The sequence below is a fragment of the Chiloscyllium plagiosum genome, unplaced genomic scaffold (assembly GCF_037043375.1).
Source record: "Chiloscyllium plagiosum isolate Xiang-an unplaced genomic scaffold, Cpla_swu_hap1 HiC_scaffold_14, whole genome shotgun sequence".
Lineage (NCBI taxonomy): Eukaryota > Metazoa > Chordata > Chondrichthyes > Orectolobiformes > Hemiscylliidae > Chiloscyllium > Chiloscyllium plagiosum.
This window is the reverse complement of record NW_028270152.1, coordinates 46,106,815-46,134,256: the sequence shown is the minus strand read 5'-3', so window position 1 is coordinate 46,134,256 and position 27,442 is coordinate 46,106,815. Positions and strand designations below refer to the sequence as shown.

General features: G+C 40.3%; 1 protein-coding gene and 1 long non-coding RNA gene across 10 annotated transcripts in view; one reads left to right on the top strand and one right to left on the bottom strand.

Moving 5' to 3' along the window:
• Positions 1-27,442, top strand: part of adamts9 (ADAM metallopeptidase with thrombospondin type 1 motif, 9) — a 258,667-nt gene that overhangs the window by 143,129 nt on the left and 88,096 nt on the right. The window lies entirely within an intron of this gene.
• Positions 1-27,442, bottom strand: part of LOC122559061 (uncharacterized) — a 69,205-nt gene that overhangs the window by 7,028 nt on the left and 34,735 nt on the right. For 2 of the 3 annotated variants that reach the window (XR_006314322.2, XR_015759409.1), the window contains one exon: positions 14,812-14,846. This is a non-coding gene — a long non-coding RNA (uncharacterized LOC122559061). Of the gene's footprint in view, positions 1-8,828; positions 8,927-14,811; positions 14,847-27,442 lie in introns of all 3 variants that reach the window. The other variant, XR_015759410.1, reaches the window with a different exon arrangement.

Below are 27,442 nucleotides of genomic sequence, written 5' to 3'. Positions count from 1 at the left end.
TAGACTTTGTTCAGCCCAAAGAAAAGGTGGGAGATCGTTCAATAAAACTGTTATAAGTGGGAAACTGTAAATCACTTATTTGCTGTAAACCACAAGGATAGGGAATCACTCAGGGAAAATTGTGAAAGAAACAGTGATCATTATTATAGCCACAGAGAGCAGGAATCATCCAGAAAAAGGACTTAAAGAACCATCTCTCAAAGCTTTGAATAGCGGGAGTCATTTATTAAAACAGTGATTAAAGAGGGCATTGTTCAACTAAGCGAGAGTCATTGAATAAAACTGTTAAGGAAATGAGAATCATTCATTGAGTCCACGAACAGTAGGATCCTCTAATGAAGCCATGAAAAAAGTAGAAATCATCCATATTAGCTGCTAAAGGCAGGACTCCTCATTTTAGCTGCAAGAAGGTGAAAGTCCTCCATATTGTCCTTAAATCAAGGGAAACCCCTGTAGTCCATGTAGCAAAGGTCAGGAGAACTGCCTTTACTACAAAATAAAAGTCTTTTAAGGAAGGAAAATAAATAATTACATTAGGAAGACATGACATTGGATACTATATTGTCAAGAAGATTTAATTTCAGGGTTTGGAGATACCAGTGTTGGACTGGGGTGTACAAAGTTACAAATCACACAACACCAGGTTAACAGGTTTGACTGGAAGCACTAGCTTTCAGAGCGCCACTCCAACAACCTGCTGAAGGAGCGGTGCTCCAAAAGCTAGTGCTTCCAATTAAACCTGTTGGACTATAGCCTAGTATTGTGTGATTTGTAACTAACTTCAGGGGTTGACTTAATAGCACACAGAATTGAATATCTTGAAGAAAACAGCTCTTAAGATAGAGAAAGCTTCTAAATTAGATCCCAACTTAGATGCTGAACAAGTAAATACATTTGAGAGCATAGTTGATGATGTTATAACTCACCAAAGTGTTGTAGAAGAAATGAAAACTACTGACAATTACTTTAATCTCCGAATAAAGAAATGTCTTGGTAGACCAAGAATTAATAGAAGGGTCCAACATCCAGGAGATTCCATAGATGATTTAATTAATGATCTCCACAGATTAGCCCAAAGATTATTTAACATCAGACTTCCCCCAGTCCAACAGAGAATTGGCAGTTGTTTTTGGAAAAGTAATATAACTCCAGTATGATGTGTGACTTAGAGGAAAAATAATAAGCTGTGGCATCCTCATATATCTGCTGCCTTATGACAGATATCAGCTTCTGAGGATGCTGTCCAGGAGCCTTGGTATCATACTATGATGCATTTTGTAATAGGGCACACTGCTGGCACTGTGCTGTCAACTTCCTCATTTCACCCCAATTAGTTATGTGTCAGGAATGCCCATCTAGCACTCTCACACCCCACCATCAACTGAGGTCTTTAATTTGGAATTAATACCAATTTAAGGACCTCATCTCACTGCTGCTGGTATTGACCAGATGGGTGATTCTTCATGCCAATAAAAAGCTAGAGATCAAACTAGAGGCAGAGACAGGGTGGAAGGCAGGAGAGATGAATTGACAAAAGAGATATTGCTACAAAGCAAAGGAAATAATAGTGGGGCAAGTAATGAAAGGAAAGATTGGTCTAGAGGATGGGCAAAGTTTAATAGCAGAAGAATTAACAAGTGATCAGTTTGCATCATCTGAAATTGTTGACCTCTACGTTCAGTATGAGAGATGTGAGGTGCCTAACTGAGGGATGAGTTGCTGTTCCTTGAGTTTATGCTGATTTTTATTCAAATAGTTTTGGAGTTCAAAATAGAGAGGTCACAGTATGAGTGTAGGAGAGAGCTAAAATGACAAGTGACTTGAAGCTCAAGATAATGTTTGCAAACTAAACTCAGGTATTCCACAGAGTGATCACCCTCAGATTGGGCTCACCAGTGTAGAGGAAATCATATGATTCATCTAGTAGGGATATTTGGTACCGTGAATGTTAAGAGGAGCTAAAAGAACAGGTGTTGCTTTTACTGCACTTGCATGATGCATGGAAAGGGGAATGGCTGTTGAGAGTCATTGAAGGGTGAGCCAATGTATCCCAGGTGGGATGGTCCCTTTGGGAAACTGAAAGAAAAAGAGAAGTGAAGATGTGATTGGTGACAGCATCATGTTGGAGGCAGCAGAAATGGTACTGGATGATAATTGCCTGTGGAGGCCGATGTGAAGGAAAATGAGGACAAACAGGATATTTCCTTCTCTGACTTTTCTCCATGTAGCTTATCACTTACATTTCCTACATAAAGTCACAGCTCTCCATCCTGTTCAGTACTTTCAGCATTTTCTGTTTCTTTTTCAGACCTTCAGTCTCTGCATTATTTTGTTGATGTATTATGGCTATATATATATATATATATATATATATAACTGCCTTAGATTCTTCGTGTCAATAGTAGTAAACATTCTTGACTGTCTGATCTATTTTGCAAGCACCATTTTGCTCCAGCTTTCTTGCAAATTGTGAATGAACAAATTGACAATTGAAATTCTAATTTTGGCAGTGCAGGTGCAAAATTGGTGTTTGATGGATAGAAGTTGTTGGAAAAAAGAATTGGAGATTATATAATGAACAGTTAAATGTTACCTTATGTGTTGCACATTGCTGAATTTTAATTTCATTTCGACAATTTGTATTAACAACATATGTAGAATTTTTGTATATAGTGTGTGCTTTCTGTCATGGTGGGCAGGTAGAATTAAAAGCTGGATCACTCATGAAAAATAGTCAGCCAGGTTTGGCTGCAATATCTGGAGGATTGTCATGTCAACCATTTTAGGCAAAAACCAAACATTCTGTCTAAAAACAAGATATAATGGGCAGCTGACAAAGCTCTTGTGGTGCAGCAGTCTGGGCCAGGACATCCAGGTTCAAGTCCCATTTGCCCAAGATGTTTGTCACACAACATGTCCAAACAGGTTGAAGATATAAGCATATTGGGCAGCTCTATTTGAGTTTAAGTGACACGTATTTGAATTTCCTTCATTTGAGTGTAATTTTGAGATGTATTTCATAGTCTGCAGCTTTAATTTAGTGTTGACTGGAATCCATTAAAAAGAGGCTGATAGGCTAGAGAGAATTAATGGATGCTCTGCTGTGAGTCATTAAATAAACTCAATATTTGGATGTTTAGCTAGTCATCTATATTTTTCTATAGTAAACCTTAAAATTAAGTGGATTAGTACAATTTTAGAGCTCTGAAAAATATGATTCCAGCTATTACTAATGATAATGCGCAATGTGCCAGTACTTATATTCATTCACTTATTTACTGTTAATTAAGTCTGTTTGGCAATCAGTAGCCTAAGTTATAGACAAGTAATGCATTTACTTTCACATCTGCTATTGTCCAGGAAGATCATATGGGGTCATGTAAAACAAACAGTAGCTGAAATATAACATCAACGGGTTTCTGTTCAACCATAAACTTGCAGAAAACCAGGTCGATATTGAGTGCATAAATAAATAATCACAAGCCTAAAGCAGTGATGTCAGGTAGATTTCTGAGATGCTAAACCTAAGAAAAATACCCAGATTAAAATTCAAAAGGCATTAAGAGCCAGTTTGTCATTATGTCTTGATGTTAGGTTCTTCTGTTTGTAGGAACTAAATTCTTCTTATGAATATGATGCTATGTTCAGAGTCATTGATCTTTTGGTTTGTGCAAAAGAAGATTACAATAAATGGGAATGGGATTAATGGAAAATTAATTAAATAGATTTAGAACTGGTTTAGAAAGATAAAAGAAACCGGTTTTATCTAATGAGCAATAACTAGAAATTTGCTAAAATGGACTTGTCAGGATTCTTTCAACTCTTGACACTCATAAGCTATGTTATAGGTAATTACAATGATCTAGAGTTTCTCAATGTGATTAAGTGTAAAGGAAATGAATAATGTTCAAAGACACTCAACAAATTAAGTAGCAATGTCCAAATATGACAGATATATCTTTGTAGAATAATGCATATCACTCCCGGAAATGTATAGAATGAATGGGTGTCTATTTGCATAGCTAATAGAATGGGAAAAGTAAATTGGATATATTTTTTTGATTTCCTCAATGAAACTGTTACTCACAAAGCTAATGAATTTTGTTATCAAAATTGATGAATTAACCAAGTATTATTCAATAATACTGTTGCAATTTAGCAATTTCCCAGCAGTTTTGATGTATTAATATGTAAAGGATATTTTTGCATGTTTTTGGGTTCAGCAAAGAATAATATAAAAGACTTCTGAGTTTAAAGCTCTGAGTGAAGAAGGCAGTTTTTGTGGTAGTTTAGACAAGATGACAACTACACTGTGACCTATTTCTTTGTGATAAACAAGTTATTAAACTGAAGCAGTGGACTCATGGTGTTTTCTTTTCCTCAACAAAACAGCTTCATGCAGTAGTAACAACTGAATAAAAATTACTTGGAAATTATTTGAAGAAAGATGGGATTAATGGTTATGTTTACACTGATATGAAACACAATGGACAAAAAAATTAAGATATTAGCTCACAATTTTTTTTTGGACATTAGTTGCTCTCAGATCTCCAAAATTCACAGGTTCGTTGTTAGTCAGTTTTCTCTGTTTGTTGCCATAATTTTCCATTGATGTTCCAATGCATCTCTTCTTTAAGATATGCTGGCTACTTTATTCATTCCGAAATGCTAGTTAACTTTAACTAGTGCTAGCAAGACATGAATGGGAGTCCCCTGATCATGTGTGCAATCAGTGTAGAGAAAAGTGAGCACTGGCTGCACACAGCAGTCATTCAATTGAAGAGGCAGCACAAATCTGCAGTGTTGCATGCTTTATATTCAACCAGCATAGATTAAGCAAACATCATAACTTCTGTTCTGTCACATGCTATCAAAATTATCCATAATGGTTCTTATTTTGCTGGAAAAATAGCCCTTTACATTCATTAATTTCAACAATTCATAAAGAATACGAGATTCCTGTTCTGGGCTCCTTTTGATTTTCTTTGAAAGCTGAAAAAAATATTCAAGTAGTTTAGTGTCTTCCTAATTTCAGCAGTGGAGATTGAATTGAATAAATGCATTGTATGTGATCTTTGATAGGAATATGTTGAAGAGCTACTTATGCTCCATAAATATCCTTTCAAAAGTTTAATTACAAAACCTCACTGCTGAGTCATTTTCTGGTTTTTAAATTGATTTATTGCTCATATGCAGAGCTGCATCAGCATTTCCTCCTGTCTAGTGGGAGGCATTGCAACTATTGTTGTCGCTACTAAACATTTGTTACCTTGCCTTGTTTATGCTTCTTGCTCAGGGTAGGAGTGCTACCACAGTACTGAGGTGAGGCTTTGGATTGGATTTTTACTCCTGAGACAGGTAGCATGAGTCAGGAAATTTTTCAAATCGCCACACCCATCACAGAGAAACTGCCCGAAAGGGCAGGATCTTAATTCTGGGGCAAGGTGCAGCAAGTGGGAAATGTAGTTAGGTTTGAATGCAGATTGGAGGCAGCCACTGAGGCTGCAAAGTGCTGAGGCTCAAAGTGCTGTTCTGAAGGCCTCACTAGATCTCAACCCTCAAACCACCATTCATACGCTCTGCCCCATTCATTCAACCCACCTCCTAATTCAATCTCCCATGGTGCCTCATTCCTGCTCTGCCAACATGCTCTCCATCCAGTTCCAATAACCCATTGTACCCTTTATGACAATGTAATGTCAACTCTGGCCAACCTGTCCCACCCTTAGCCCTTTCATCCTCCATACCCATTCACCAACCATTATCCAGTATGGAAAATCTGCCAGAGCCATGTTGAGAAGAAATCAAATAAAGATGTAAACATCTGTCACAGCTTTCATTATTGAAAAAGAGCACTCCCATTCCTGAAAACGCTTTCAAAATTCGACATCTCCTCAGGGGCTTAATACTTTCTTAATCAAACTTTTATTCAGAACCCCAGATCAAAGAGGAAGTCCTTCAACAACCTCTTTGACCTATCAATCAAACTATGAATGTATACCACTGCTGCTGAGGTAATGTTCAGTTATGGAAAACTGGGAAGCTTTCATGAAGAGCCTTTAGGATAGTGTTAACAAACTGCTATTGGAATTATGACAGCAGTGTTTTTGTAGGTGCAGAGAGGCTTTTTCCCACCTTTTTATAGATCTGGAGATTTAAGTAATTTAATTACACAGGTTGGCTGTTCAACAACCTTATCCAACCTTCCAAAGTATTCATACGCTGTAAAACATGTGACTCCCAAACCTCAGGTTAAAACTTTTGCTAAAATGAAAATAGCGCATGTTTCACGTCAGTGCTCACTTCCAGTGGCTCTGCTGAGTTTGGGTTTCAGTAATAACTGAGTTACAGCCCCACCCCTTCCCTCTACCAGCACAAATGGGATCCTTCAGAAATGGGGGAAGGACTGCCAAATCTGTGACCTACCTACCATTTTTAAGTGTCTGTGGAGTCTCCAGAGCTCAGAACAACTCTGCATCCTTCTGTCAGCACTAAAAGTCTCAACTCAGAAGGTCACTAATTTGATTTCTACTCCAGAGACCTGTTCACAGATGTACAAAGTGAGTGCTGCATTGTTGGATTTGCTGGTTTTCAGTGAGAGAAGGAGTGGAAAGATTTTTCTCTCGATATGTTAAACTGAATTTCTGTCTGCCATTTTAGGTGATTATAAAAGATCTTCTTATAGTGTTCAAGGAAAGACTGGGATAGCCTCAGTGTGTTCTGTCAAATATTTATCTCCATCCAGTATTACTAAAACTGGTCATTGTTCAAATTTTTCACATTTATTCATAAGGTGTGGAAATCGCTGGCTGGCCAGTATTTACTGACCGTTTCTAGTTGCCCTTAACAAAGTGATGGTGAGCTAAACCTCTTGAAGTGCTTCTGTAGGTAGACCCACAAGGCTGTTAGGGAGAGTATTCCAGGATTTTGACCAGTGACAGTGAAGGAACAGCAATACATTTCCAAGTCATAATGGTGAATGACTTGGACAGGAACTTGCAGGTGATGGTGTTCCCATATTTCTGCTACTTTTGTCCTTATAAGTGGCAGTGGTTGTGGATTTGGAAGATGCTATCTAAGGTGTATCTTGTACACACTACTGTTATTGAGCATCGGTTGTTGAGCGAGTGACTGTGGATTTGGTGCAATCAAGTGGGCTACTTTGTCTGGGATGGCGATGAGCTTTTTGTGTTGTTGGAGGTGCACTCATACAGGTAAGTGGGGAGTATTCTATCACTCTTTTGACTTGTGTTTTTTAGATAGTGGGCAGGGTTTTGGGAGCCAGGAGCTGAACTCTATGGCTCTTAGCCCCTGACCTGCTATTGTAACCACAGTATTTATATGGCTACCCTATTTCAGTTTCTTGTCAGTGCTAACCCCCAAAATGTTGTTTGTGAGGGGATGGTAATACCATTGAATGTCAGGATGCAACGGTCAGATTCTCTCAAATGAGCCAAATCTGGATATTGCCCAGATCTTGCTGCATTTGCACATAGACAGATCCTGTATCTGAGGAGTCACAGATCTTAAGGAAACATCCCTACTTCTGAGCTTATGATAGAGGGAAGGCCATTGATGACGCAGCTGAAGATGGTTGGGTGTAGGACAGTGCGAGCTTGCTGTGTGTAACTGGGCTGCCAATACTTCAACAGTAACTATATTTCAAAAATACTGCATTTGATTTGAACTGTATTGGAACATTTTGAACTCATGAAAAATGCTATACATTAAAGATCTTTCCCTAACGAAGCTAGGCACATAATCTAATATAAGCCCTTGTGTTCTCTACATTTCACTGTATTTTCTATATGATAGGAATGATTTTAACTTGAACCAACATTTTTATTTGAATCATTTTTTCACCCTATGTTTTCTCTCTGCTAAAGTATCAAAGGAACCTGATATTTCTGTGTCTGAGCATATTCCATCTGTGTGCTCTTTTAACTGCATTACATTCAAAGATGCTTGTAGGCTTATAGAAAATATTGTGGTTTCTCGATGTACACAAATCTCAGCTACCGTGTTTTGAGCTGTTCCATTTGCAGACAATTTGAAACCACAGTTTTTGAAGAAGCACCTTGGAATGCTTTACTGTGTTGAGGGTACATAGATGCAAGTTGCTGTTGATGTCAGCTGTCCGTCTTGACTCCTAACTAATAGTGACTCCTAACTAATAGTGACTCCTAACTAATAGTGGGGTGTTATAGTCAGTCAGCGTGAGCCGATGCATTGTGTGGAACAGGTTAAAGAAACAAAATCCTCTTACATGTTGGAAAGATGACAGGAACTAACTAACTTTAATTCATTTGTTTCTTAGAGCACAGGAAATCCTGTGGGAGAGGGGAATTTGTGATTAGCATATTGTGATGAAGCTATTTTCCTTTATTTTTCATAATATGTGGGGATTGTAGACAAGGCTTGGATTTGTTGCCCAATTTCCTAATTTCCATGAATAGAGTGGCTTGCTAGGTAATTTCAAAGGATAATTGCTGTGGGTCGGGAGTCAAGTGGAGGCCAGAATGGGTAAGGATGGCAGACTTCCTTCTCTAAAGGCCTTTTACAGCAATTGATGGTAGATTCATGGCTGCCATTACAGATGAATAACTTTCATCCAGATTTTAATAATTGGATTATTATTCCAGTGATGACAACACAGTGTCACCATCTCCCCACAATTGTGGCTCTAGGTTCCATCACACAGGCCTCCTGAGCTACCTGAAACTCACTAAATTGAGCAAGGTGATGGGAGAGCAGTGAATTAACAGGCTGGAAATCCTTTAAATACTCAGATTTCCTCGATGCATGGCTTTTGCTCACAGAACTGCTACCTTGGATTTACTTTCTGTCTTTAACCTGTACTTCCCAGTTGTCAGCCAGTAATGTTGGGACATCTCCAGCAGGAGCAGGAGCTGCTCTCTCCTCAGCCCTGTATTAGAGAAAACAAATGAATACATAATACCACCTTCCACAAGGCATTACCCTCAGCATAGAGTTTGCTGACAGAGGATCCGATTTCTGGTATGACTGAGCAGCAGTGTCTAAGGAGAGTCAGATGTTTGTGTCAGATTCCTGGAACAAGTCCACCTTCTGAATGAATGAGGTGAAGATGTGCAATGCCAACTGGTCGAGTCTTCACATTTCTTAAATTTCTTTACCTTTGGATCCTTCCAGAAACCAGATTGTGGTAACTACAGAATCACAAAATTGGCTGCACAGAAATACATCTCAAAAGTCACTGATACCATGGTGGCTAGAGCTGCCACAGCTGAGTGCAAGTGAGTACTGCAGATGCTGGAGATTAGAGTCAAGAGTGTGGTGCTGGAAAAGAAAAGGAGGAGCACAAAAATCGACTCGGAAGCTACCTGACCTGCTGTGCTTTTTCAGCACCACACTCTTGACTGCCATAGCTGAGGCCAGTTGGGAATAGGAGAAACCAAGGACTTGCTGCTCTGGTTGGATTTTCACAACACCTCCCAAACTGAGTCGAAGTAACAATGAAGGCAACTAGAAATTTAAATGAGGGATTGGTATAGGAGACCAGGGGCTTTACTTCACAGGCCACCAGCATCAGTACTAGAGAAAGAAAGAGTTGTTCCATTTAGATAAACTTTAGCTGATCTAGGCCTGGTAGGCGCCATTCCTGGATAATCAAATAACCGGGGGCTAAGGCAGGTTTAGACTTTAAAATTGGAGGTGGGAGGACTCAGGTACGGGTGTATTCAAAAGCAGCAAGGGAACGGCAACAGCAGATTTTAGGTAAAAGAAAATAAGTTGAGTAGGTGAAGAAGGGACAGAAAGAGTAGCAAAGTTAATGAGGCTTTAGATACAAAGTGATGCCAGGAGAAAAACAAATAAAAAATCAAAGCTAATTGCACCACATCTGACTGCATGAACCCTTTGCAACAAATTAGATTAATTAGTAGTATCTATGAATACCAATATACTAGAAATAATAGCCTTTATGGAGATGTGGTTGCAAAATGTTCAAGACTGAGAACTAAGTAATTCAGAATGGTGAAAAAAAAAGCAAAAAAAAAAGGGGTAAGTCTGATAATAAAGGATAGAATAAGGACAGTATAGGGAAAGGATCTTAGTACTTTTTGATTTTCTGAGCTGTTAGTTTGTTTGGAGCTAACAAATACCAAGGGGAAGAAAAGGTTAGTTGGTGTTGTTTATAGACACTCTAACAGTATTTGTAGCACAGGACAGAGCAAGAAATCATGGCAGGCAATTAACAAGGGTAATTCTTCCACTCTGCTGAGATGGCTGACAAGTCCAGTGTGTGATCTAGGTCTCTCACAAATGGAGGAAGGTGTCGCTTGGAGGATCAGGTAGATGATTTGTTGGGAGGAGAGTTTTCTCCCTTCAATGCTTCATCTTCCTCTTTGCATGTGTTCAGTGACTTCCCAAAGGTACATTCTCCATTTTAGTTGGTCACAATGTGTCAGCAGCAAGTATGTTTTATGAGTTTAGGGATGGTTCCAGCATATGACCAAAGTGTTTCCATTGTCCTTCTGAAAGTCCTCTGCCTTGGGCAAGTACTCAGTAAAGCTAGAGATCAGGAGTCTGGTGTCACATGAAGAGCAATGTATTCTACCTGGTTCCCATGTTTTTAGTGTTTTTAGCATCCCTCAGTGGTGGATCTGTTGGTATTGGAGAGGATCTTGGAATTAGGGTGCCATTCGTCCCACCATAGTTGGAGAATCTAGCAAAGAATCATTGGTGGTACTTGTCCAGTGGTTTGGTGCCTGCTACAAGTTGTCAAAGTCACCAAAGTACACAGGAGCACAGGGATTAATGCTATCTGGTAAACCACGACCTTAGTCTCATAGGTTTAAGATTCTCCTCCTCAAGTATTCATTCTTCAGTCAACTGAAAGCTCTACGAGTGCAATGGAGGTAATGATGAATATTTCACATTTTGCTAGGATCTCACCATTGATCTTAATCAATGAGAAGAGGTATCTTGCTTGGGGAGCTGGTTGGAAACTATCCAGTCAGTGAAAGGCATGTTTTCTCATATAGTTCAGAGTAGTCAGTTTCCATCTGTATTTTGGAACACATGGTTGATGTTGGAATGAGCTGAAAATGTGTTGCTGGAAAAGTGCAGCAGGTCAGGCAGCATCCAAGAAACAGGAGAATCGACGTTTCAGGCATAAGCCCTTCTTCAGGAATGAGGAAAATGTGTCCAGCAGGCTAAGATAAAAGGTAGGGAGGACAGACTTGGGGGAGGGGCGTTGGAAATGCGATAGGTGGAGGGAGGTCAAGGTGAGGGTGATAGGCCGGAGTGGGGGTGGGGGTGGAGAGGTCAGGAAGAAGATTGCAGGTTAGGAGGGTGGTGATGAGTTCGAGGGATTTGACTGAGACAAGGTGGGGAGAGGGGAAATGAGGCAACTGGAGAAATCTGAGTTCACCCCTTGTGGTTGGAGGGTTCCTAGGCGGAAGATGAGGCGCTCTTCCTCCAACCGTCGTGTTGCTATGGTCTGGCGATGGAGGAGTCCAAGGACCTGCATGTCCTTGGTGGAGTGGGAGGGGGAGTTGAAGTGTTGAGCCACGGGGTGGTTGGGTTAGTTGGTCCGGGTGTCCCAGAGGTGTTCTCTGAAACGTTCCGCAAGTAGGCGGCCTGTCTCCCCAATACAGAGAAGGCCATATCGGGTGCAGCGGATGCAATAAATGATGTGTGTGGAGGTGCAGGGGAATTTGTGGCGGACATGGAAGTATCCCTTGGGGCCTTGGAGGGAAGTAAGGGGGGAGGTGTGGGCGCAAGTTTTGCATTTCTTACGGTTGCAGGGGAAGGTGCCGGGAGTGGGTTGGTGGGGGGTGTGGACATGACGAGAGAGTCATGGAGGGAGTGGTCCTTTCGGAACGCTGGTAGGGGAGGGGAGGGAAATATATCCCTGGTGGTGGGGTCCGTTTGGAGGTGGCGGAAATGACAGCAGATGATACACTGTATGTGGAGGTTGGTGGGGTGGTAGGTGAGGACCGGTGGGGTTCTGTCCTGGTGACGGTTGGAGGGGCGGGGCTCAAGTGCAGAGGAGCGGGAAGTGGAGGAGATGCGGTGGAGGGCATCGTCGACCATGTCTGGGGGGAAATTGAAGAAGGAGGCCATCTGAGTTGTACGGTTTTGGAGCTGGTCCTCCTGGGAGCAGATGCGGCGGAGACGAAGGAATTGGGAATACGGGATGGCGTTTTTACAGGGGGCAGGGTGGGAGGAGGTGTAGTCTAGGTAGCTGTGGGAGTCGGTCGGTTTATAGTAAATGTCCATGTTGATTCAGTCGCCCGAGATAGAAATGGAAAGGTCTAGGAAGGGGAGGGAGGAGTCTGAGATGGTCCAGGTGAATTTGAGGTCGGGGTGGAAGGTGTTGGTAAAGTGGATGAACTGTTCAACCTCCTCGTGGGAGCACGAGGCAGCGCCGATACAGTCATCGATGTAGCGGAGGAAAAGGTGGGGGGTGGTGCAGTGTAGCTGCGGAAGATGGACTGTTCCACATATCCTACGAAGAAGTGGGAGGATTGGAAAGAGAAGTTGTTCAGGGTGGAGACCAGTTCAGTCAGTCGAAGGAGAGTGTCAGTGGAAGGATACTGGTTGGTACGGCGGGAAAGGAAGAAGCGGAGGGCTTTGAGTCCTTCGTGATGGGGGATGGAGGTGTACAGGGACTAGATGTCCATGGTGAAGATAAGGCGTTGGGGATCGGGGAAGCGAAAATCATGGTGGAGGTGGAGGGTGTGGATGTTGTCCCGAACGTAGGTGGGGAGTTCTTGGACTAAGGGGGATAGGACCGTGTCGAGGTATGCAGAGATGAGTTTGGTGGGGCAGGAGCAGGCTGAGACAATGGGTCGGCCGGGGCAGTCAGGTTTGTGGATTTTGGGCAGGAGATAGAAACGGGCGGTGCGGGGTTGTGGGACTATGAGGTTAGAGGCGGTGGATGGGAGATCACCTGAGGTGATGAGGTTATGGATGGTCTGGGAGATGATGGTTTGGTGGTGGGAGGTGGGGTCATGGCCAAGGGGGCAGTAGGAGGAGGTGTCCGCGAGCTGGCGTTTAGCCTCAGCGGTGTAAAGGTCGGTGCGCCAAACTACTACCGCGCCTCCCTTGTCTGCCGGTTTGATAGTGAGGTTGGGGTTGGAACGGAGGGAGTGGAGGGCTGCATGCTCCGAGGGTGAGAGGTTGGAGTGGGTGAGAGGGGTGGAGAAGTTGAGGTGGTTAATGTCGTGGCAGCAGTTGGCTATGAATGTTGGAATGAGTTTGGTTTCAGATTAATGGTGGAGCCCATCTGACTGGACACAGTTAATTTATAGTAGTGTGGAGTGCGCATTTTCTAAAGCAGTATGTTGAGAAACTTAACAGAAAATGAGCAATTCTGGATCCAATAATGTGCAATTATAAAGCATTAATTAATTAATAACTTTGTCATGAAAGGGTCTCTGAGGAAGGATGTGCAATAGTTCAACATGCATTTGTTTGCCTGTAGTCTCTGATTCTGCTCAGAATTGACTACTCTTCCCATGGAGCTGGATCTCAGTATAAAGTCCTCAGATATCACACCACTCCTGCTTGAGACAAACTCTTCAAGTCCCACTACATAGCTGAGCAGTGGAAATGTGAGTATAACATCACAAATTTTCAATTGCTACTCTAGTCAAGTCCCCCTTTTTAATGACCCTGACTTTCCATGTCTCCAACACTTACTCCTGCCGATTTGTGATGGTGACACAACATGTGACAATACAACTTCGTGTATTGGTGACCCCACTGAAGTTTATGCATTTGAACTGATGAAGGATATACATGAGCTATTTCGTGGTACTTCCATAGATCGTGCAACCTCCTCTGAGAGACCTCCATCCTCTTCTGCATTCTCCCCTGGGTGGTTCTTGGAATACCTGCTTGGCACGAAAGATATGAATTGAAAGTGACAAAGTGAAAGAGTTCAAAGTCATAATTGTGCCAATCATGTTTTAGTGATTGGTGACACCAGGTTGACATGGGAAGTGTTGCATATCGTGTGACTATGAGATATGTGGATGCTATAACTTGAAAAGCCACCCCAGAGTTTCACCTCTCCCTGTTGTTCTGCCTTTCTTCTCCTTCAAAGAAAGAAACAAGAGAGTCATGAGAATGAGTTGTGGAGTGTGTTGAGAGGATGGAATGTCATTTGTGGAGGGGACTGAGTGAAGGGAATGCATAAGATGAGGATGAGTGGTCAGTAGTGACTGGTCAAATGGGAATGTGAGGAGGTACCTTGAAAGATGCCAGTGGTTGGACTTGCAAGCTATTTTGGAGAGATAAGTCTGGCGCAGGAGAAAGCTGATAAAGTCATTGATGGGGTTAGTGTTGAATGTGATATACCATTCCCTTTTATGCATGAGGGCGAGATCACATTTATGCCACCTCTTTAGTCACTTCCAACTGTACTTGCTTGACTTTTGAGGTAGTGTTTTTCCTTCAACCTATAAATCATCTGTTGGTCGCCAGATTCTGCAGATTGATGTTGAAGAATATCTCAGAGAACCACGGGAAGCCTTCCTTAATTGAGATTAGTATCAGTCATGTTGTTGTCTCTCTTATGGCCAGTTGTAGAATTGTTCTGCCCCTTTAAATACTGAAATCTCGACTGTGCATTATGTGTCGTCATGATGTCTAACGCTCCAACTGGGTATAAATCCGAGAAGGGAGGACACCAATTTCATGGTTCTGTTTGAAAACACCAGGAAAACCAATGGTGAATTGTCTCACTTTGCCACACTATTCCAACAGCCCTTTGTGGGAGTTGAAAAGGTAAAGCTCAGTTCACGTTCTTTTGGCACTTACCTGGCAGACATGAGAAAATAATTCCTTCCATTGTCCTATAGGATAAGACCAAACAAAAATTATTGCATTAAAATTAGAGGTCAACTGGTCAACATTATGCATCTGCAGTTAGCCTTTTACAAAATTTAACAAATCATGCAAAATGCAAAGGAATTTTTTAAAAAGACATACGAGAGGAGAAATGAATAGCAAACGATTCCACCCAAGTTTAAAAAAATTAAAGATGAGAAGAAAAGCAGCTATTATTTAATACATGCTTCAGTCTGATCTGAAAAAAAAAGAAAACAAACATTGGGAAGTTCACTTGAGGAATAGCAATCCAGTAACAAGCCTGGGGAGTGAAGGAGATATACTGGCAGAGTGAGCAAAATATTGAGATGGTGAAAGGGATGGTAACTGAAATTTGATTGTAGAGTTTTTCCAGTAATTTGATTGTTAACTATATTTTCAAAATTAAATGTGAAAATATATTTCTCTTTTTATGGGAGCAAGATCATTCATATGATTTTCTGAAAAATGTAAGCAAGTTTTAGTTAGTTTAAACAAAGATTTTGTTTTTGCATTGGTTACCATTGGCCGTCTCATCTTCTCAAGTGTAAGGGAACCAGTTAGGTTCTTTACAGTCACAAGTTTCTAGATGAGATTGAATTCCCTACAGTATGGAAACAGGTGCTTTGGCTCCACACCGACTCTCTGACGAGTAACCCACCCAAACCCATTCCCTAACACTGTGGGACAAATTAGCATGGCCAATTTACCTGACCTGCACATCTTTGGATTGTGGGAGGGAACCAGAACACCCGGAGGAAACCCACACAGACACAGGGAGAATGTGCAAACTCCACACAGTCGCCCAAGCTGGGAATCAAACCCAGGTCCCTGGTGCTGTGAGGCAGCAGTGCTAACTGCTGAGCCACCATGCCACCCATAACAGGCCTAGAGACTTGCTGTGACCCATTTCAGGTTGGATTACTAGTGGCACACAAACAACCTGGAAGCTAGAGCCAGATTAAAATTGGTCTCAGGCCTCACTAAAGTTATTAGAATCAACTGCAAGCACATGACAACTCAACAACGAAAACCAAGAATTCAGATCAATTCCATCATGGAACAGGAAAAATGGTATATCCTGGGGTAGGGAATTTTGATGATTGGCTTATTGTGGAATTGTGATAGCAGTTATGATCTTTGTAGTAATTTGATGTCAACTGCTTAAGTCACTAAAGAATCTCGAGTTTTTTGCATCACAGCCTATAAGTTCATGTGAAGGTCTACGTCGACCTTGTTTGGGCAATTGCCATAAATGTCCAAAAAATAAGTTGACTCAATATTGGGCTACATGTCTTTCAGGCATCCTTCAGATATTGAGCCCAAATGTTTTTCATTGTGCCTATGATATGCAACATGGGTCATTTTCTAAGCCACACACTGATGTGTCTCTACATGGAAATGCACGAATAAATTATTACCGTTTCAATAAGGTGATCAATTTACAGAATTTGTTTTGTAGCATAATTCCGTTTTGAATTTCAGTTTTGGAATTATAAACACTTTCCAAATGCATATTTTAATAGCTATGAACAATTATTAGAATTCCTTAATAGGATTGTTTCGTAGCCAGTGTTAAAGTAGGTACTGCTGCTAAAAATAACAAATGTCAATGGAGAGGTAGTTAGGTTTTACATAAATACCTCATAGTTGACCAAAGGGACTCTGCACCATATTTAATATGTCTTTTTTTCTGAAATGTTTATATTTCATTTATCTCCACACAACGAGTTCATGTAAAGCTTGAACATGAATAACAGCATTAGTATTCCCATTGTCTACAGATGCTTTGGAGCTAAATCTTAAAGGAGGATAGAGCACTAATAAACTCAAATGTTACCACTTCACCCAATTAGTTTTAAATATACAGTGAATTATGAGAAAGCGAATTCAAAGTAAATTACAAGAATTTTTTATGATATTGTTTATATTCCAGTTGTGGTATTTGACATATTTAATTCCTTGGTTGAGATGAATGTATTCCTTAAGATAAAATCTATCTTCCATAGGGATCCTTGCTTGTAAACCAATCTGAACGAGAAGTTTGATTTTCATTCAGTTGGGGAACATTGCAGCAACCATAATGAGGATACTTGATATGGAGATGCCGATATTGGACTGGGGTGTACAAAGATAAAAATCACACAACACCAGGTTATAGTCCAACAGGTTTAATTGGAAGCACTAGCTTTCAGAGCACTGCTCCTTCATCACAACCACCTGATAAAGGAGCAGTGCTCTGAAAGCTAGTGCTTCCGAGAAAACTTGACGCTTCTACAAAGACAGTAGGAGGAGGGTTGACTGCTCCCTAACTCCTGGAGGTGTGGGTTGGGGGTTGTATCCCTTAACCTGGGGTCTTTATATAGAGGATGAGATCTCAGATGCCAGAGGATCCTCAAAGGGTAGGCCTGTTCCTGCCTCATATGCAATGCTGTAGTGTCATAGAACCTCTCTCTGAAGTTGTCCACTCCTTATTTGAGCAGTTGGGTTTTAAAATGTTAACCTGCCACCTGAAAACTGATTAGCTACCCAGCTTCTGCTGTATGTTTAATAAACACAAATATGGAGAGCCTGGAGGCAAATAGGGTCACAGGTGAGATTTTTAAAAATGTTAACACTGAACTGGACCCCAAATTTATTCTTACTTCAAGCTATTCTTACTTCAAGAAATGAGAAAATGTTTCCCTCTTTGTGGCTCAGCCTCAGTCTTCTCCCTTGCTATTTTCACCTGGTAAATAAGCAACCGCGACTTCCTTTGCAAATTACAGTCAAGTCCCAGTGACATAATTCAAACCCAATGTTCCTATAACGAAAGACTGCATCAACTTTTGGTCAGTGCTTGCTCAATTGGACAGATTGCAATCAGTAACCTTCAGCTCCAGGGAGAATTAGTAGCATTTATTAGTTTAAATGTCCACCAACTGAGTTTCAGCTGAGTATGTCACTTCCCCTCACATGACTTGTTCTTACCTTCTGTGATTCAGTATTCAGTACTTGAAATCTGAAACTTCCTTTAATACATTATGCCAAAGACAAAATCAGTTGGAAGCAAGGAGTGTAGTGTTGACAAATGATAACTTCAGACCTTCACTAAAAAGTAAAGTAAGGTGTTCAATGACAATTCTGTTCGGACTATATTCTTTCGTGGGATGTGGGCAGTACTTACATGGCTGGCTAGGAGAAAGTGAGGACTGCAGATGCTGGAGATCAGAGCTGAAAAATGTGTTGCTGGAAAAGCGCAGCAGGTCAGGCAGTATCCAAGGAGCAGGAGAATCAACGTTTCAGGCATAAGCCAGAAGAAGGTCTTATGCCCGAAACGTCGATTCGCCTGCTCCTTGGATGCTGCCTGACCTGCTGCGCTTTTCTAGCAAAACATTTTTCAGTTCACAAGGCTGGCATTTGTTACCCGTCATTCAATGCCCTTGACATTGAATGGCTCGCTTTGCTATTTTAAAGGGAAGAGCCAAACATAATGCTGAGAGACTGGAGTCACATGTAAGCCAGACCAGATTTTTAAAAAAACTTTACTCATAGGATGTGAGTTTTGCTGGCTGGCCAGTATTAATTGCCTGTCTCTCATTGCCTTTGAGAAGATAGTGGTGAGCTGCCTTCTTGAATGGCTGCAGTTACATGCTGAGGAGAGGGATTTCCGGGATTTTGGCCTAGCGACAGTGAAGGAACTACTTCCAAGTAAGGTTGGTGAATGGCTTGGAGAGGAACTTTTGGGTTGTGGTATTTCCATGTATCTGCTGCCACTGCCCTTCTAGATGGAAGTGGTTTTAGGTTTGGAAGGTGCTGTCTGAGGGTCTTTGGTGAATTTCTGCAGTGTATCTTGTAGATAGTACACATTGCTGCTACTGAATGTCAATGGATGGAAGGAATGGATGCTTGTGGATGTGGTGCCAAGCTTGTTGAGTGTTGTTGGAGCTGCACTCATCCAGGCATGTGGAGAGTATTCCATTACACTCCTGACTTGTGCTTTGTAGATGGTGGATGGGCTTCGGGGAATGAAGAGGTAAGTCACACCCCACAGGGTTCTTTTAGAATTCATTCACAGGAGGTGAATTTATTGCCCAGAGAGCAATTGAGAATCAACCACATTACAGTGAATCTGAAGTTACTTGTAGACCCGACTAGATAAGGATGGCTGATTTCCATAGTGAACTCGATGAGATTTTCCTGATAATCAGTAATGGCTTGATGGTCATCATAAGACTCGTAATCCCAGATTTTTATTGAATTCTGATTCCAGCCAAGGCAGTATTTGATCCTGGGTCCCCAGAACATTACCTGGTTCTCTGGACTAATAGTCTAGTGGCAATACCATTAGGCCATTGCCTCCCCATGATTTCCTAGCCTCTGATTTGCTCTTTTAGCCACTGTGTTTATGTAGCGAGTCCAGTTGAGTTTCTGGTTAATGGTAACTCTTAAGATGGTTGATAATGGGGGATTCAGTGATGGTAACACTATTTATTATCAAAGGGCAGTGGTTTGATTGTCTCATCTTGGAGATAGTCATTGCCTGGCATTTGTGTGACACAAATGTTACTTGCCACTTATCAGCCCAAGTGTGAATATGATCCAGATCTTGTTGCACTTGAACATGGACTGCTTTAATATCTGATTAGTTGTGAGTGGTGCTGAACATTGTGCAATCATTAGCGAACATCCTGATTTCTGACCTTGGGAGGGAAGGTCATTGATGAAGCAGTTCAAGATGATGAGACCTAGGACACTGTGCGGAAGAACTCTGACAGAGATGTCCTGGAGCTGAGGTGACTGACCTTCAATAAGTACAAACATCTTCCTATGTGCCAGGTCTGACTCCAACCAATGGAGTTTGCCCCTGATATGCATTGATTCCAGTTTTGCTACATTTGTTGCCACACTTGATCCAATGGCACTCTCACCTCACCATTGAAATTCAGCTCTATTGTTCATGTTTGAACCAAGGATGTAATGAGGTTAGGAGCTGAGTAAGGACAGCAGATTTTCTTCCCTAAAGGTTATTAGAAAAATGGAGAACTCAGTGTGAAAGGAGGTGAAATTAGGCAAAATGTTGAAGAATTATTCAAATGAACATAGTCAATGGAATCAATGGTGTTTATTATTACTTATCACCTGTTACCTGTTCATTTGTCCCTCAAAGTAAAATCCACATTTCATATTGCTGGAAAATTTTGAAATTGCTCTGTATTGTACCATGATGAGACATGAGCCTCCAACAATGTTTACATCAGGTGAAGTGTCCCCAAAGCAGTGTTGGTGGAATAGTGAATTTGAAACCATATAAAATGGAAGTGATACAAATCCAATGATCAAATCAAATAATATCAATAATTCAAAATAGACCAAAGTGAAAGACCGATTTCATGTAAGAAAATGACTATAGTTTTAAAACTACTTCTTTTGGCAGAAGTGATTTCTTTCAGTTTATAAATACAGACAGTATTTTCTCCAATAATGCAATGCATTGGTTTTCCCAGGTCTACATGGACAAGATCCCACTATGAGGTTTTTTAAACTCTCCCTCCGACTCGCATGCACCTGCACTCATGGACACAGCAGCAGGATATCCAGCCTTCAGGCTGTTTTACCAGGGTTGCATTAACACACATTATTTGCAATTATATCTCACAATATCAGGTCTGGAATGTTTGTGCCAAAACCTAGTCTTCTGAGTACTTAGTGATGACAATAAACCTACCCCAGCATGATGACAGCCTACAATTTTATATCCACAGGGTGATATGCTATTCTCAAATGTACTGGTGCAGATTGAAGTAGAACATTTATCCACTAAATGCAAAATTTGAAAATTTGCACAACTTTTAAAACGTTTTAAAAGCAATATTATTAACAAAACAATTTTAAATATAAATCCATAGGTTATCAATCAAGCAAAAAAAAGGTTTCAGCAACATGTAACAAGTGGAAGTATTACAGAAGTAAAGCAGAACAAGTCACCATCAATCAGGATAAACCATCAACAAACTGAGTAACATTTTGTCAGTCAATTTAGGAATTAACATTCAGCCCTCAGGAACAGGATTAGACAATTGGAAGCAGATAATAAAAACCCAGAACTTCATACTAATTAACAGATCAACTCATGTATCATAATATTTTGAGACAGTTATACTTGAACAAAGGGTTAGAGACAAAAAAAAAGCTGCTGATGCTGGAATCCAAAGTAGATAAGCAGGAGGCAGAAAGAACACAGCAAGTCAGGCAGCATAAGGAGGTCGAGAAGTCAACATTTCGGGTATAGCCCTTCTTCAGTCCTGAAAGGTTCCCTACTCTGATTTAAGTAAGAAGCTTTACCAAAAATATTTGAACATGCTGTAGATCAATGTGTGTGTTCACACATGACAGTAGTAATATATAATGTCTAACTTAAAATTAAATAAATAGACATTCACATTTCATGATGAACCAAAAGAAAGGAAAGAAATATTACATTAATGGAATGTACATGTTATGTAAAATTTAAATCAACTGTTTTGAGTAAAATAGAGTAAATAATTCATAACCCTCTTAGTAAAGTGGAATATTATAGAGATAGACATATTGAACAAGGAAAATAAACATTTGTAGAAGTATTTGGCAGAAAAACTTCCAAGATTTGTAGCTATTCCATGGGACATGACACATTTATTGATAACACGCAGCCACATAATAATTCTTTTCAAAAACATAAAGCAGCAATTCTAAATAACAATTTGAACATAGCTTCATTTTATGTTAATTTGTGAAATAAGAGCAAGCTTTCAGGCATTTAGCATTAAATTTGTTGCTTCTAACAAATGACAGCCTGTTGGCATGCAGCAATTTACAATGTACTATCATTACCATCATTAAGTAGTGAATGTAAACAATTGTAAATAACTGGAATTATGCTCATGTAATCCCCTTATTCTACAGGTCTCACAGTTCATCAATTTAACTCTGTGTAAAATTAGAGACTCCATTAGAGATTGCCTGCTCAGCAAGATCCAGTAAATAAAAACAGAAATTGCTGGAAAAGCTCAGCAAGTCTGGCAGCATCTGTGGAGAGAACTTAAAGTTAACATTTCAGGTCTGGTAACCCTTCTTTAGATCTGGAAAGACCCAGTTCTAAGGAAGGGTCACTAGACCCAAAAAAATAACTTTGATTTCTCTTCATGGATGCTGCCAGGCATGCTGAGCTTTTCCAGTAACTTCTGTTTTTTGTTTCTGATTTACTTCATCAACAGTTCTTTCAGTGTTTAACAACCAGCAAATAATCAGCATACTTTTTTATCTATTAATTCAAGAGATTTGGGTATCGCTGGCCAAGCTAGCACTTATTTTCCATCCTAAGTTGAAAAACTGATGCTGAACTGCCTTCTTGAACTGCTGCAGTCTGTTTAATATATGTACACCCACCATGCCATTAGGTAGGAAGTTCCAGGATTTTGACAGGCTCATCCTCTGAAGTTTAGAAGAGTTGAAAGTGACTTAATTGAAATATATCAGATGCTGAGGGGACTAGACCAGATGGATGTTGAAAGGAATGTGGACATATTTCCAGGCCACGATGATGACTGGCTTGGACAGAAACTGGCAGATGGTGATATTGCCATGTATCTGTTATCCTTGTCCTTCTAGATGATAGTAGTCTTGTATTTGGAAGGTGTTGTCTGAGGAGCCTTGGTGAATTTGTGCAGTGCATCTCATAGATGGGTAACACTGCCATCACTACAATCGGTGGCGGAGGGAGTGAAGCAAAGTCCTGTCGGACCTTTTGGATTTTTGAGGATGTGACAACCCAAGTGGACTGTGTTAAATGTCAGGACTTAGACTTCCAAGTGTTGCTGATAAAATTCCACTTTAAGTACAACTAACTAAGGTCAACAATGTGTAATATCCAGTGTGACAGCTGCGTATGGTAAAATGACTGAATAGTAAAAACATATGAACATGGAACAAGAGCACGTTACTCTGCCCTTCAAGCCTACCCCATCATTCAATAAGATCATGACAGATCTGATTTTAACCTCAACTGTACATTCATGCATATGCCTGGTAATCTTACATTATCTTGGCAATCAAGAATCTGGCTACCTCTGCCTGAAAAATAAAAGATTCTGTATCTACTGCCTCTTGAGGAAGGGGATTCCAAAGATTCTCAACCCGCTGAGAGAAAAAAAACGTTTCCTCATCCCGGTTTTAAATGGGTGCCTCCTAGTTTTAGATTCTCCTGCAAGAGGAAAGATCCTTTCAAAATCCATATGGTCTAGTCCCCTCAGCATCTGATATATTTCAATTAAGTCACCTTCAACTCTTCTAAACTTCAGAGAATACAGGCCTAGCCTGTCTAGCCTCTCGTCATTATGCAGACCATTTATTTCAGGTAATAGACTCTGTACTGCTTCCAATGCATGAACATCTTTGTGTAAGAACTATAATCAATACTGTACACAGTACTCCAGGTGCAGTCTCACTAATGCCCTGGATAACTGAAGCATGACCTCCCTACTCTTGCATTCAATTCCCCTTGCAATCTATTGACTTTCATGATTACTTGCTGTACCTGCATATTAACCTAATGTGATTCAAGCACTAGGACCTGTCTTCTTGAACTGCTGCAATCTGTTTGACATATGTACACCCACCATGCCATTAGGTAGGAAGTTCCAGGATTTTGACAGGCTAGGCCTGTATTCTCTGAAGTTTAGAAGACTTAATTGAAATATATCAGATGCTGAGGGGACTAGACCAGATGGATGTTGAAAGGAATGTGGACATATTTCCAGCTCATGATCTCTCTGCATTTCAGAGCTCTGCAACCCCTCACTAAATAATGCTTCTTTTTAAATTCTTTCTGCTAAAATGGACAAATTCACACTTTCCTGTATTGTACTCCACTCGTCAGGTCTTTGCCCAATCACTAAACCTATCTATATCTCTTTGTAGTCTCCTTATGTCCCTATCACAGTTCCAACTCCTTCATACAAATCATTTATATAACGTTGTTAAGAGCTGAGACCTCCGCGGCACATCACTTGTGGAACACTGTGGCACATCCTGCCAATCTTAAAAAAAAACACTTATTGTTACTCTCTGTTTCCTGTTAGCAAGCCAATCTTCTATCTATGGAAGTATGTTACTCCCTACACCATGAGTTTTTAGTTTCCACAATAACCTTTGATGTGGCACCTTATCAAAAGCCTTCTGGAAATCTAAATATAGTGCATCCACTGGTACCTCTTTATCTAAAGGACAAGTTGCATCTTTAAAGAATTGCAAAAAATTAGTTAAATATGATTCCCCTTTGACAAATTCATGGTTGTGTTGCCTGTTACCTGGAACTTATCTAAATAACACATTATGATGTCTTTAATAATAGCTTCTAACATTCTCCTGTCTAACAACTGGTCCTTGTAAGAAGAATTCAGATTGTGATGAGGGCAAATACTACTTGGAATATGCCAAGGCTCAGTTTTTGGGTCAGGTCTATCTCTAATTTCCATCAGTAGTTAAGTTCTTTTGCAATAAAGCCAGATTTGTACCATGATACCAAGCCAGGAGGGACAGTGGGATTACAAAATCATTTGAACAAAATGTGAGTGCAGAGATTAATTTTAATGCAGATTAAATTTAATGTGGGTAAATTTCTAATGGTCAGTAAATCAAAAGGAAAATTGTTAAGTAGGTGAGCATGATGTTGAAATTTACTTGGAGTTTGAGTTAATCTACTCAGTTTGTCTTGAAGAGGGTGCAGCATACATTAATAGACAGCTGATACAACTACTGCAGATACAACCATGTTATTTTTATACATTATGCCACTCTTTCAGCAGAATTGTGGTATTTAGAGAAAATTAATCCCAACATCCAGAGGACTTATTTCTTCCCATTTCACTACGTTGTAAGCTGAAAGTCATTCCCCTCAGTCTTCAGAGAATTCCCAAATTCCCAAGTCCAGTAGCAAGGCACAAAAGAGTGAATTATTTTCCTTGATGCTTCAGGGAAAATCCTCCAGTGTCCTCAATCATAGAATCCCTACACTGTGAAAGCAGGCTATTTGGGCATCGTGTACATAATGACCTTCTGAAGAACATCCCACCCTCCTACCCTATCCCTGTAACTCTGCATTTCCTATGCCAATCCACCTAACCTGCACATCCCTGGACACTATGGATAATTTAGCATGGCCAATCCACCTAACCTGCATATCTTTGGACTGTGGGAGGAAACCAGACCATCCGGAGGGAACCTGCACAGACATGGGTAGAATGTGCACACTTCAAACGGACAGTTGCCCAAGGTTGGGATTGAACCCAGGTCCCTGCATTGTGAGGCAGCAGTGTTGACTACCATGCCATCCACATCTTCCAGTGTCCTTAAATTGCTGTAGTTCTGTCTCTTCAACAAGAAGTCAAGTTCCCACCAGATTCTACCTTTTATTCTGCTTTCTACAAGAATTGCTGTTTTCCTGTCTCAGTGTCCAAGGTTTTTAAATCAGACTGCCTCACTGTGTATAGGTCTACCCATGGGAAAGCCAGCTACTCTGTCCTTTGTTTTCAGGTTTTAAACCTGCTGTGGATTTCAATAATACTCAAACTGGGTTCCCTGTCCCCATGGTAACCAGGCAATTCAGACTAATTCTTGAACAGAACAAGTAGCAGTCACATGTTTCTTTTCATTGCTCCATTTTACCTGATTTGTGAGACAGTTTCAAATATAACCATCTTATAACTCTCAGTGGCCATAACATCATGATGTCCTTATTCAGTCTGGCAATTATGTGACTCCAAATTGACATGAATATGGTTAACTCTTGACTGACCTCTGAATGTACCTTTGCATGCTGCACAGTTGTATTCAAGAAGCAAAACTGGCACATTTTCAAAGTCAATTAGAGATGGGCAATAAAAAGTTAATTTTGCCATTGCATTTTTTCAAAAAATAAGAACATATAGTCCCTTATATTTCAGGTTTCAACAATATGAATAGAGATAATTGTTAAAAATTTCAAAGAATGAAACTGTGAACTCATACTATTGTTATGATCAAGTGTGCCAAATCCTGAAGTACTCTACACATTTTAACTTGAACTTCTAGAATGCTCGTTTTTTTAAGAAAAAAACGGACTGCTGTAGGTGTAAATTAAATGGCAGAGAGGCTCACAAAATTTCACCACGGCAAATACAAAGGGAACTTCAACCAATGCCCCTCCAGAGGGGGTTGCGAAGAGACAAGTTAAATCAGATGGACTGTGATCTCCTATGACTACAAAGATAATGAGGGCTGACAACTCCCTGTTTCACTGAAAGCCACTGTTGCAAATTATGATCCAAACTTCAGGCAGATTTTGTGTTTTTTCCTTTGAATAACATATTAGGACAGAGTTTAAAGAGCCAGTTTCAATTCTACTGGAGGGTACTAGTGAGGTGGAATGCTCTTGTATCCACTAGTACGGGTTTCAGCATTAGTATGCTGTGAGGGTCACAGTCGAAGAACTATCCCGCAGATACCCCTGTATTTCAGGTAAAGGCATCCTTTCTCATTCTGAGTGCTGCAAACCAAACAAGTGGAAATATCACAACAAAAAGACTCTCTTTTGCCATAAATACGAGAATTCAATCATGGTCGAAAGGAATCAAAAATACAGAATCTTAACCCATCCGCAAAACTAATGATCACCAAACCAACCGTTCAAGTATCAATGTCAACAGTGCCAGACTTGATGGGCCGAATGACCTAATTCTGTTCTTGTGTCTTATCATCTTACGGATCTTATGGTAACCTCCACTGCAAGAAATGCAACATTCACCGTTCCATCCTACACAAACAATTTGGAAACTGATCTTTATTTTTAAAATATTTTATCCTTTTGGGTTCACCTTTTGTTTATAATCTATATGTATGTATCTTGTGTTAGTATGTCTTCTTGTGGCAAGTAATGATTAACTCATTGTTTTTGTTATTTCAAGAAAGCCTGCTTAAATCAACTCCTTGTAAAATATTAGTTAACTTAGGTCTGGGAAAAAGATATCCACAAGTGAAGGAATCCTTTCTAAATTAACTTTGCTGTGACCAACCAAGGAGATGGGTGAAAAAAGCAAAGGAATCAGTTCATTGTTCCTTATCTGGCAGCTTAACAGTTTGGGGTATCCCATCTGGAACAGTAATGAATTGGGGAATCTCACCTGGGATTTGGTTGTAATATTACCGTGATCATATTTGATCACATAAACATTTAGCTTAGTGTAATGTGCTGTCCGATCCTGTTGGGATAATTATGCTTGGTGCAAAAATGACCTAGGAGTAGCAGAAATAAGATTGAGAAAATGAGTAAGTGATAGTTTTAAACAAAGTACTTTATAAATTGTTCATTGTTTTAATGCCACAACAGACTGCAGGCCTCTTCCTCAGTGTTCTGAACTAAATGGTGTATACTGTTTCTGCCCGGCTCCTAGGATATATAGCATTTTATAAAAAAGAGAAATGGTTTACAGAACAGAGAAAAAGGATTAAAACCAACACTTAATCCCACCTACTCAGTTCCTCACCAAAAAACATAATCTCGCTGTCACTCTAGAAACAAAGTCAGCTA